The sequence below is a fragment of the Ceratotherium simum genome, chromosome 11 (assembly GCF_057802395.1).
Source record: "Ceratotherium simum simum isolate JZ-2026a chromosome 11, ASM5780239v1, whole genome shotgun sequence".
Classification (NCBI taxonomy): Eukaryota; Metazoa; Chordata; class Mammalia; order Perissodactyla; family Rhinocerotidae; genus Ceratotherium; species Ceratotherium simum.
The window spans coordinates 44,717,522-44,730,065 of record NC_141910.1 but is presented as its reverse complement, the minus strand read 5'-3'; the positions used below and the strand labels follow the sequence as shown (position 1 = coordinate 44,730,065).

Genomic DNA, 12,544 nt, shown 5'->3' with positions numbered 1-12,544 from the left:
GGTATACATTACATTATACATAAAGTGGGATGATATTGTTTGAAGATAGTCTATAAGTTAAAGATACATATTACATAAAGTAAAGCAAGGGGTGGCAAATATTTTCTGTAAAAGGCGACAGTAATATTTTAGGCTTGGTGGGCCATACGGTCTCTGTCACACCTACTTAACTCTGCTGTTGTAGCATAAAAGCTGCCACAGGCAAGATGTAAATGAATGAGCATGCTGTATTCCAATAAAACTCTATTTACAAAAAGAGGTGGTAGGTCAGATTTGGCCTACAGATGTAGTTTGCTGACCCCTGCACTAAAGCAATTGCTGAAAGAAATTTTTAAAGAGTACAATAAGCCGAGAGTGACGATAAAATAGAATTCTACAACATATTCAATTCAAAAGAAGGCAGAAAAGAAGGGAGAAAATGACCCAAGACCAGAAGGAACAAAAAAGACAGCAAAACAATGTATTTCAATGCATCTACATTAAAAATTGTATTAAATATAAATGGTCTAAACACTTAAAAAGCAGAAGTTGACAGATTCAATTTAAAAAGCATGACCCAACTATATACAGTCTACATAAATCCCATTTACATATGAATACATAGAGAGGTTATAAGCAAAAACATGTAAAAAGATACCACAATGCAAACACTAATTAAAAAAACAAAAAAGCGGGAATGATTATATTAATATCAAACAAAGCTAACTTCAGAACAAGGTATATTACCAGACATAAAGAAGAAAAGCTATACAGGCATACCTTGAGGATATTGCAGGTTTGGTTCCAAACCACCGCAATAAAGTGAATATCGCAATAAAGTGAGTCACACAAATTCTGTGGTTTCCCAGTGCATATAAAAGTTATGTTTACACTATACTGTAGTCCATTAACTGTGCAATAGCATTATGCCTAAAAAACAATGTACATACCGTAATTAAAAAATACTTTATTGGGGCCGGCCCAGTGGCGTAGTTGTTAAGTTCGTGCGCTCCACTTCGGTGGCCCTCAGTTCGCAGGTTCGGATCTGGGCACGGACCTACGCATCACTTATCAAGCCATGCTGCGGCAGGTGTTCCAAATATAAAGTAGAGGAAGATGCACACAGATGTTAGCCCAGGGCCAATCTTCCTCAGCAAAAAGAGGAGGATTGGCAACAGATGTTAGCTAAGGGCTAATCTTCCTCACCAAAAAAACAAAAACAAACAAAAAGAACCAAAAAAATACTTTACGGCTTAAAAATGCTAACCATCACCTGAGCCTTCAGCAAGACATAATCTTTTTGATGGTGGAGAATCATGTAAAAAATGCAATATCTGTGAGGCACAATAAAGCAAAACATAATAAAACGATGTAACGCATGTATTGAAAAAGGGGCCAATATACTAAAGGCTGTAAAAAAATCCTAAATGTGCTTGGAAATAACAGAGCTTCAAAAAACGTGAAGCAAAAATTGATTAAAACTCAAAGGAGAAATAGACAAATCTAAAGTAATAGTTGGAAATTTCAATACTCCTTTCTCAATATATTATAGAACAAGTAAAAAGAAAGCCATAACGATATACAAAATTTGAATACTATCAACCAACTCGACCCAACTGACACTGAGGTCACTCAACAAGGACAGAATACACATTTTTCTAATTGTGTACGTAACATTCAGAATGCAGTATAGGACAGAATCCTATACAGACAGTACCCAACCTATGACGGTTCAACCTAACGATTTTTCGACTTTATGATGTTGCGAAAGCAATACGCATTTGGTAATAGAAACTCTACTTTGAATTTTTATCTCTTCCCAGGCTAGCAATGTGGTATGATACTCTTGGTGATGCCTGGCAGCGGCAGTGAGCCACAGCTCCCAGTCAGCCACCTGATCACGAGGGTAAACAACCAATACGCTTACAACCATTCTGTACCCATACAACCATTCTTGTTTTTCACTTTCAGTATTCAATAAATCACATGAGATATTCAACAGTTTATTATAAAATATGCTTTGTATTAGATGATTCTGCCCAACTGTAGGCTAATGTAAGTGTTCTGAGCAGGTTTAAGGCAGGCTAGGCTAAGCTATGATGTCTGGTAGCTTAGGCGTATTAAATGCATTTTTGACTTATGATATTTTCAATTTACGATGGGTTTATCAGGACATAATCCCATTGTAAGTAGAGGAAGATCAGTACTACAAAACAAATCTCAATAAATTATACAGATTAAAATTATACAAAGTATATTCTTGGGCCAAAATTGAATTAAAAGTAGAAATCAATAATAGAAAATAGCTGAAAAACTTCCAATGCTTCCAAATTAAACAATCCATGGATCAAAGAAGAAATCAGAAGAGAAAGCAGGAAATAATTTGAACAGAATGAAAGTGAAAACACAACACATCAAAATTCATGGTATGCAGCTAAAGCAGCGCTTGGAACCAAAGTTACAACACTAGACACATATCAAAAGACTCAAATCAATGACTTAAGCTTCCACCTCAAGAAACTGAAAAAATAAAGCAAGTTAAACCCAAAGGAGGTAGAAAATGTAAATTAAAAAAACAAAAACAGGGGCCAGCCTGGTGGCGTAGTGGTTAAGTTTGCGCGCTCCGGGGTTCGCAGGTTCGGATCCCGGGTGCGGACCTACGCACCCCTTATCAAGCCATGCTGTGGCAGGCTTCCCACATATAAAGTAGAGGAAGATGGGCACAGATGTTAGCCCAGGGCCAATCTTCCTCAGCAAAAAGAGGAGGATTGGCAACAGATGTTAGCTCAGGGCTAATCTTCCTCATACACACACACACAAAAACAAATAGAAAACAGACAACAGTACAGAAAATCAATAAAACCAAGAGCTGGTTCATTGAAAATAAAATTGATAAGCCTCTAGCCAGAAAGATCAAGAAGGGAGGAAAGGGGAAGAGAGGCAGAAATTTTCAATATCAGGAATGAAAAGTGATACCATCTTACAGATTTTAAAGGAAAATTAGAGAACATAATGTTCAACTTTTGTCAATGGATTTGCCAACTTAGATGATCTGAAAATATTCCTTTAAAGACACAAATTACCAAAGTTCACTCACAAAGAAATTCACAACCTGAATAGCTCTATGTCCACTAAAGAAATATAAACTGAGTTAAAAACCTTATCATAAAGAAAATTCTAGGCTCAGATGGCTTCATTGATGAATTCTATCAAACATTTCAGAAAGAAGTAACATCATTTTACACAAATTTATTCAGAAAACAGAATAGTAGGGAAATACTTCCAAACTCATTTTGTGAGGCCACCTTTACTTTCAAAACCCCATAAAGACAATAGAAGAAAAGAAAACTACAGGTCAATATTCCTCATGAACTTAGACAAATCTTATGAAAATACTGGTAAACTCAATCAAGCAAAGTATAAAAAGGATAATATATGATGGATGACCAGGAGAGTCTGTTCCAGGAAATGCAATGTTGGTTAAATATTCGAAAGCACATCAACAGAATTCATCATATTAACAGAGTAAAAGAGAAAAATACATTGATGCGGAAAAAGTATTTAACAAAATTTACAACCATTCAAAACAAAAAGTCTCGGGGCCAGCCCCGTGGTATAGCAGTTAAGTGCGTGCACTCCGCTGCTGGCGGCCTGGGTTCGGATCCTGGGCGCGCACCAACGCACCGCTTGTCAGGCTATGCTGTGGCAGTGTCCCGTATAAAGTGGAGGAAGATGGGGACGGATAGTAGCTCAGGGCCAGTCTTCCGCAGCAAAAAGAGGAGGACTGGCACGGATGTTAGCTCAGGGCTGACCTTCCTCACCAAAAAAACCCAAAACAAAACAAAAAACAAGACAAAAAGTCTCAGCCAACTAGGAACAGACAAGAACTTACTCGACCTGATGAAGGACATCTAAAAAAATCTATATTATCCTTAATGGTGAAAGACCCAATGCTTTTCTTTTTAAGATTGGGAACAAGGCATGGATGTCACCCTCATCACTTCCATTCAATATACGACTGGCCTCCAGTACAAAAAAAAAAAAAAGAAAGGAAATAGTGGAAGGCAAGACATAAAAACTACATTTACAAAAGAGAAGATCATCTATGTAGAAAATCCTAAAGAATCTTTAAAAGTTACTAGAATAAGTAAGTTCAGCAAGGTCACAAGACACTATCAATGTACAAAAATCAATAGTATTTCTATATACTAACATAAAAAATCAGAAACTGAACATTTTAAAGACCCTTTATAATTGCATCAAAAACATGGAACACAGATAACAAATTACGTACAAAATTTCAGTAGGCTTTTTGGAGAAACTGGCAAGCTGATTTTAATATTTATATGGAAATGCAAAGGACGCAGATTGGTCAAAACAATTTTGCAAAAAAGAACAAAGCTGGAGTACTTATGCACCTGACTTCATGTCTTTATATAAAGAATTCAAGATAACGTGGAATTAGTTTAAGGATACACATATAAATTAATAAAGCAGAACAGTGTTCAGAAACAGACTAAAATATACATGGTCAAGTGATTTACAACAAAGGTACTAAACTAATTCAACGAGAGAAAAATCTGATGTCCACACGTAAAGAAATGAACCCTGACCTTCACCCCACATCATATACAAATGTTTTAAAATGCATCGTTATGAGTTGAGTTGTGCCACCCCCAAAATGTCCAAGTCCTAACTCTCAGTATTTGTGAATGTGACCTTTGGAAATAGGGTCTTTATGGATGATCAAGTTAGGATGACGTCATTAAGGTGGTCCTAACCCAATATGACTGTGTCTTTATAAAAAAGGGAAATTTGTACACAGACACAGACACTTATAAAGGGAAGACAATGTGAAGACACAGAGAGAGAATACCATCTACAAGCCAAGGAATGCCTGAGGACACCAGAAGCTGGGAGAGAAGCATGGAACAGATTCTTGCTCACAGCCCTCAGAAGAAACCAACCCTGCTGGATACCTCAATTACAGACTTTTAGCCTTAACAACTGTCAGAAAATAAATTTCTGTTGTTTAAGCCATGCAGCTGTGGTGCTTTGTTATGGTAGCTCCAGGAAACTAAAACATGGATCACAGACATAAAGGTAAGAGCTAAAATTATGAAACTTCCAGAAAGAAAACATGGAACAAATTTTGTGTTATCTTCATTTAGGCAAATACTTTTTAGATATGAAACAAAAGCACTATCCATAAAAGAAAAAAAATGATTGTACTTCATCAAAATTAGAAACATTGGCTCTCCTGATGACACTGCTAAGAGAATTAAAATAGTATAGAATACTGAGGGGCCGGCCCTGTGGCCAAGTGGTTGGGGTTCCATGCACTCCACTTCAGCAGCCTGGGTTCAGATCCCGGGAACTGACCTACTTCGTTCATCAGCCATGCCGTGGAGGCATCCCACATACAAAACAGAGGAAGACCGGCAACGGATGTTAGCTTAGGACAAATCTTCTATACCAAAAAAAAAGTATAGAATAACGAAAAGTGTATAAGCTAGCTTAAATAAAATAGACTTTAAGCCAAGAGACAAAAGTCATTATATAATGATAAAAGAGGCAACAAGAGGGTATAACATTTGTAAGTATTTATGCACCCAACATAGGGGCACCTAAATATATAAAGCAAATATTAACAGACCCGAAGGAAAAAATGGACAGCAATACAATAATAGCAGGGGACTTCAAAACCCTTTTTCAACAAAGGATAGATCATCCAAAAAGAAAATCAATATGGAAACATTGGGCTTAAACCACAGATTAGACCAGAGACTTAACAGACATTTACAGAACATTCCATCCAAAAGCAGCAGAACACATTCTTCCCAAGTGCACATGGAACATTCTCCAGGATAGATCATACATTAGGCCATAAAACAAGTCTTAATAAATTTAAGAAGACTGAAATCATGTCACACATCTTTTCTGACCACAATGGTATGAAACTAGAAATCAAGTACAAGACAAAAACTAGAAAATTCACAAATATGTGGAGACTAAACAATATGCTACTGAACAACTAACTAGTCAAAAGAGAAATCAAAAAATATCTTGAGACAAATAAAAATGGAAACATAATATACCAAAGCTTATGGGATGCTGAAAAAAGCAGTTCTAAGAGGCAAGTTCATAGCAATAAATGCCTACATTAAGAAACAAGAAAGATCTCAAACAACATAACTTTACACCTCAAGGAACTACAAAAAGAAGAACAAACTATGTCCACAGTTAGTACAAGGAAGGAAATAACAAAGATCAGAGTGGAAATAAATGAAATAAGACACTAAAAAGACAATAAAAAAGATCAATAAAACTAAGATCTGGGTTTTTTAAAAAGATAAACAAAATAGACAAAATTTTAGCTAGACTTACCAAAAGAAAAAGAGAGAGGACTCAAATAAATAAAAATACAAATGAAAGAGGAGACATACTGATAACAGAGAAATACTAACAATCTTAAGAGACTACTAATGAATGACTGTATGTCAACAAATTGGACACCCAAAAGAAATGGATAAATTCCTAGAAACAAACAACCTACCAAAACTGAATCATGAAGAAACAGAAAATCTGAACAGACCAACTACTAGTAATGAGACTGAATCAGTAATCAAAAACCTCTCAACAAACAAAAAGTCCAGGACCAAATGCCTTCACTGGTAAATTCTACCAAATATTTATGAAAGAATTAATACCAATCTGTCTCAAAATTTTCCAAAAAATAGAAGAGGAGGAAACACTCCCAAACTCATTTTACAAGGCCAGTGTTACCCTGATATCAAAACCAGACAAGGACATACAAGAAAAGAAAATTACAGGCCAATATCCCTGATGAACACAGATGCAAAAATTCTCAACCAAATATTAGCAATCTGAATTCAACAATACATTGAAATGATCATACACCATGATCAAGTGGGATTTATTCCAGAGATGCAAGGATGGTTCAACTTCCACAAATCAATCAATATGGTACACCACATCAACAAAATGAAGGATAAAAATCATATGATCTCAATAGATGCAGAAAAAGCATTTGACAAAATTCAACAACCATGCATGATAAAAATTCTCAACAAAGTGGGTATAGAGGGAGCATATATACCTCAACATAATAATGACCATGTATGACAAGCCCACAGCTAACATCATACTCCACAGTGAAAAGCTGAGAGCTTTTCCTCTAAGATCAGGAACAAGACAAGGATGCCCACTCTCTCTAGTTATATTCAACATAGTACTTGAAGTCCTATCCAGAACAATTAAGAAAAAGAAATTAAAAACATCTAAATCAGAAAGGAAGAAGTAACAGTGTCTCTATTTGCAGATGACATGATATTATATACATAAAACCCTAAAGACTCTACCAAAAAACTGTTATAACTAATCAACAATTCATTAAAGTTTCAGGATGCAAAATTAACAAACAAAAATCAGTTGTGTTTCTATACACTAACAATGAGATATCGGAAAGAGAAATTAAGAAAACGATCCCGGGGCTGGCCCGGTGGCATAGCAGTTAAGTTCACGTGCTTCACTTTGGCGGCCCAGGGTTCGCAGGTTCGGATCCCAGACACGGTCCTGTACACTGCTCACCAAGCCATGCTGCGGTGGCGTCCCACATGCAAAATAGAGGAAGACTGGCATGGACGTTAGCTCAGGGACAATCTTCCTCAAGCAAAAAGAGGAAGACTGGCAACAGATGTTAGCTGAGGGACAATCTTCCTCACCAAAAAAAAAAAAAAAAAAAGAAAGAAAAGAAAAAAACAACCCCATTTACAATAGCATTATTGTAATAAGATGCTTAGGAATAAATTTTTTTTTTTGAGGAAGATTGGCCCCGAGCTAACATCTGTTGCCAATCTTCCTCCTTTTTTCCTTTCTTCTCCCCAAAGTCCCAGTAGCTAGTTCTATGTCATAGTTGTACATCCTTCTAGTTGCTCTATGTGGGACGCTGCCTTAGCACGGCTTGATGAGTGGTGCATAGGTCTGCGTCCAGGATCCTAACCAGTGAATCCCGGGCCACCGAAGCGGAACGCGTGAACTTAACTGCTATGCCACTGGGCCAGCCCTGCTTAGGAATAAATTTAACCAAGGAGGTAAAAGATCTGTACACTGAAAACTTTAAGTCATTGATGAAAGAAACTGAAGAAGACTCAATAAATGGAAAGATATCCTGTGTTCATGGATTAGAAGAATCAATATTGTTAAAATGTCCATACTACTCAAAGCCATCTACAGATTCAATGCAATCCCTATAAAAATTCCAATGGCATTTTTCACAGAAATAGAAAAAACAATCCTTAAATTCGTATGGAACCACAAAAGATGCTGAAGAGCCAAAGAAATCTTGAGAAAGAAGAACAAAGCTGGAGGCATCTCACTTCCTGATTTCAAAGACTATTACAAAGCTAGTAATATTTGATATTGATATTAATATTGATAATGTTTGATAGTAATCAAAACAGTATGGTAGTGGCAGAAAAATGAACATACAGATCAATGAAACAGAATAGAGAGCCCAGAAATAAACCCATGCATACACAGTCAATTAATTTATAACTAAGGAGCCAAGAATATACCATGGAGAAAGGATAGTTTCTTCAATAAATGGGAAACTGGGAAAACCGGACAGCCACATGCAAAAGGATGAAACCAGACCCCTACTTTACACCATACACAAAAATCAACTCAAAATGGATTAGACTTGGATGTAAGACCCAAAACCGTAAAACTCCTAGAAGAAAACATAGGAGATAAGCTCCGTGACATCGGTCTTTGTGATGATTTTTTGGATTTGACACCAAAAGCAAAGACAACAAAAGCAAAAAGTCATAAGTAGGACTAAAACAAACTAAAAGCTTCTGTACAGCAAAGGAAACCATCAACAAAGTGAAAGTCAACCTAGAGAATGGGAGAAAATAGTTGCAAACCATGTATCTGATAAATGGCTAATACCCAAAATATACAAAGAATTCATACAACTCAATAACAACAAAAAACCCCCCAAACAACCAGATTAAAAAATGTGCAGAGGAACTGAATACACATTTTTCCAAAGGCAATATACAAATGACCAACAGGTACATGAAAAGGTGCTCAAAATCACTAACTGTCAGGGATACGCAAATTGAAACCACAATGAGATATCACCTCATACCTGTTAGAAGGCTATAATCAAAAAGACAAGAGAAAACAAGTGTTGGCAAGAATATAGAGACAAGGGAACCCTTGTGCACTGCTGGGAGGAACGTACACTGGTACAGCCACCATGGAAAACAGTATGGTTTCTTAAAAAATTAAAAATAGAACTACCAGGGGCCAGCCCCATGGGCGAATGGTTCGGGCTCCACATGCTAAGCTTTGGTGACCCAGGTTCGCAGGTTTGGCTCCTGGGTACAGACCTATACCACTCGTCACCCATGCTGTGGCGGCAACCGACACACGAAATAGAGGAAAACTGGCACATAAGTTAGCTCAGGGCCAATCTTCCTCATGAAAAAAAAAAATTCTAGAACACAGGAACACTATCTTATTAGATAAAATCTGATAAAAATCAGTCCCATTATCTCCCCCAGGAAAACCTTACTTTTCCTCCTGGATTTTCTATCTTGGTTGCCAGCATCATCACCCATCCAACCTGCCTGTCTTTCACCCTTTGCTCTTCCCCTATATTCAAAAGGATACCAAGTTTTGCCAACTACAGTTTCCCAAGACCCTTCAAATATTTCTGCCTCAGATATATTTTCCAACTGCCTTAGTTAGGTCTTCATCACACTGGCTTCCTACCTGATCTCCCTACTTTATCTCACACTTAGTGGCCATGTTTAAATTTTCCAAAACACAGATCTGATCATGTTGCTTTGCTGAGTATAGACCTTAGCTAAATCTCCAGTCTTAGAAGAATCAAGCATGAAACTTTTCATTGGCATGAGGAAGACAGCATGGTGCTGTGAAAGGAGTATACAGGTTTCTGAGTTAAAACAAACCTGTGGGGGCCAGCCCGGTGGCGCAGCGGTTAAGTGCTCGTGCTCCGCTGCGGTGGCCCAGGGTTCCCAGGTTCGGATCCCAGGCACGCATCGACGCACCGCTTGTCAAGCCATGCTGTGGCAGCGTCCCATATAAAGTAGAGGAAGAGGGGCACAGATGTTAGCCCAGGGCCAGTCTTCCTCAGCAAAAAAACCAGGATTGGCAAAAGATGTTAGCTCAAGGCTAATCTTCCTCACCGGAAAAAAAAAAACAAAAAAAAAAACAAAAACCAACCTGTGTTTGAATTCTGACTTTTAGCATGTAATTTAAATGTCTCTGAAATTCAGTTTCCTCCTTTATTTATCTGACAGGGATTACATCATCTACACTCTTTCAACTCAGTGTGGTCCTTGGAGAAGGAGCATCAATATCACCTGAGAGCAATAATAAACACACCCTGCCCTCCGACCTACTGATTCAAAATCTGTATTTCAGTAGAATCACAAAATGACTGGCATGTACATTAAAGTTTGAGACACACCACAAATTGTTGTAAGGATTAAGTAGAAAGCATGTATAAAGCTCCTGACATAGAGTAAGCACTCAATACATGTTACCAATTATAATCTTCCCCTTTCCCCCTTCTATATCTTTGCCCTTCCTGATTCTTTTGCCTGGAATGTATTATTCACCTCCCAAATTACTGAAATCTTGCTCATTCTTTAAGTATCAGATTATATCTTACTTTCTGTATGAAGCCTTCCACATCCTTTATCAACCTGAGAAGAGCACTTTCTAACTTCACTTTCTACTTTTCATGTTTTATACTAGTGAACATGTTTCCCTCATAGACTATAAGCTTTTTGAGGGACGGGACAACATCTGGTTAATCTTTCTATTACCTAAAATTTAACCAGTGCCCTATCTTTAGAAGGTTTAGATAAATGTATTTATTGACTAAAAATAGAAATAAGAAAAGCAAGTGCACCCATGAGAGTCCTGGGAGTTAACCTGGAGCTATACACATATAGGTAATGAAAGTGGATGGCTAGGGAGCAAGTGTCCAAGAGAGAAGGTGAAAAGAAAAGAACTTCTGACGTGGTTCTTCCATTTTCAAGATGAGTTAGGGATCCATGAAACCTCTCTATAAAACACCAGAATCTGAGCTGGTTCCCCTAACATTCCTTTCCCGGTAGGACTTGGAGCAGTCATCCCTTGAAACTCCTTTCTCCTTTATCTGTCTCTAGCAGTGAAGACCCAAATTTAGATTACAGGATTCAGAATTTCACAGCTGGAATTATACACTGGAAATCATCTCAACTCAATCATTTGACAGATCTGGAAACTGAGATCCAGAAAAGTGAAATCACTTGCCCCAAGTTACACTGTAAATAAATAACAGAGGTGACCTAGTTCCAAGCTCAATAATCTTCTTTACTACATTTAACAGTTAAGATTCTAGCACATGTTAAAAGGAATGTGTAATATGTTTGTCATATATATGCCATAAATTTTTGCCCAATACATCCCCATATCACTATAATATTGACTAAAATTCAGTTCACTAATATGCATTTTACGCTGACAATATCCATAATCAATAGTTTATTTTACATTTGTATAAAGTTTACCCTAGATTATCTTTTTTTGAGCTATCCTGTTTATTTCCTTGGCATCAATCCAATTTTTCATGGATTATATTCTTTAATCTAGTTCCCAAGAGTTTAACCCATCTAACTCACTTCTCACATCTATATTAAATGAAGTAACATTAATTCTAAAATAATCCTGTAGAAAATCAGTATGCCTCTGTATAAATATAGGAACTAAGTGAAATTTCCAAAGATTGAAAGCTGAATAATACAGACTCCACCAAAACACTGGTTATGAGTTTCTTTTTTTTTTTTTAATTTTTTTTTTTTTTTATGAGAAAGATCAGCCCTGAGCTAACATCCATGCTAATCCTCCTCTTTTCGCTGAGGAGGACTGGCTCTGAGCTAACATCTATTGCCAATCCTCCTCCTTTTTTTTTCCCCCAAAGCCCCAGCAGATAGCTGTATGTCATAGTTGCACAGCCTTCTAGTTGCTGTATGTGGGACGCGGCCTCAGCATGGCCGGAGAAGCGGTGCATCGGTGCGCGCCCGGGATCCGAATCCGGGCCGCCAGTAGCAGAGCGCACACACTTAGCCGCTAGGCCACGGGGCCGGCCCTGGTTATGAGTTTCTATAGGCTCAAATAAAAAAGAAACATTAAAGTTACAAATTGTATTTAAGTTAAACTCTTATCTTTAAATTAAAAAGTACAATCTGGTTGCAAAAATATTTGTAAAAAACTTCTATAACATTTAAGGAAAGAGAATGTAAAGCTAAGATACTTAGAGTAGATGGTTCTATAGATCTACAAAAGGAAAGTTAATCTTAATTTAGGCTACATTTAAATAGAAAAGTCACTGTTAAAACACAGGAAGCACAGGTCATTTTCACAAACCACATAACATTTTTTTGACTGTTAATGACTTCTACATCAGAAGATAATGACCAACTATACAAAGCGTGAGGAATTGAAACAAAAAAATAAGATA

General features: G+C 37.1%; 1 protein-coding gene across 3 annotated transcripts in view; it reads right to left on the bottom strand.

Annotated features, from left to right (window-relative positions):
* The window catches only part of PRKD3 (protein kinase D3), a 90,018-nt gene that overhangs the window by 68,102 nt on the left and 9,372 nt on the right, over nt 1-12,544 (bottom strand). The window lies entirely within an intron of this gene.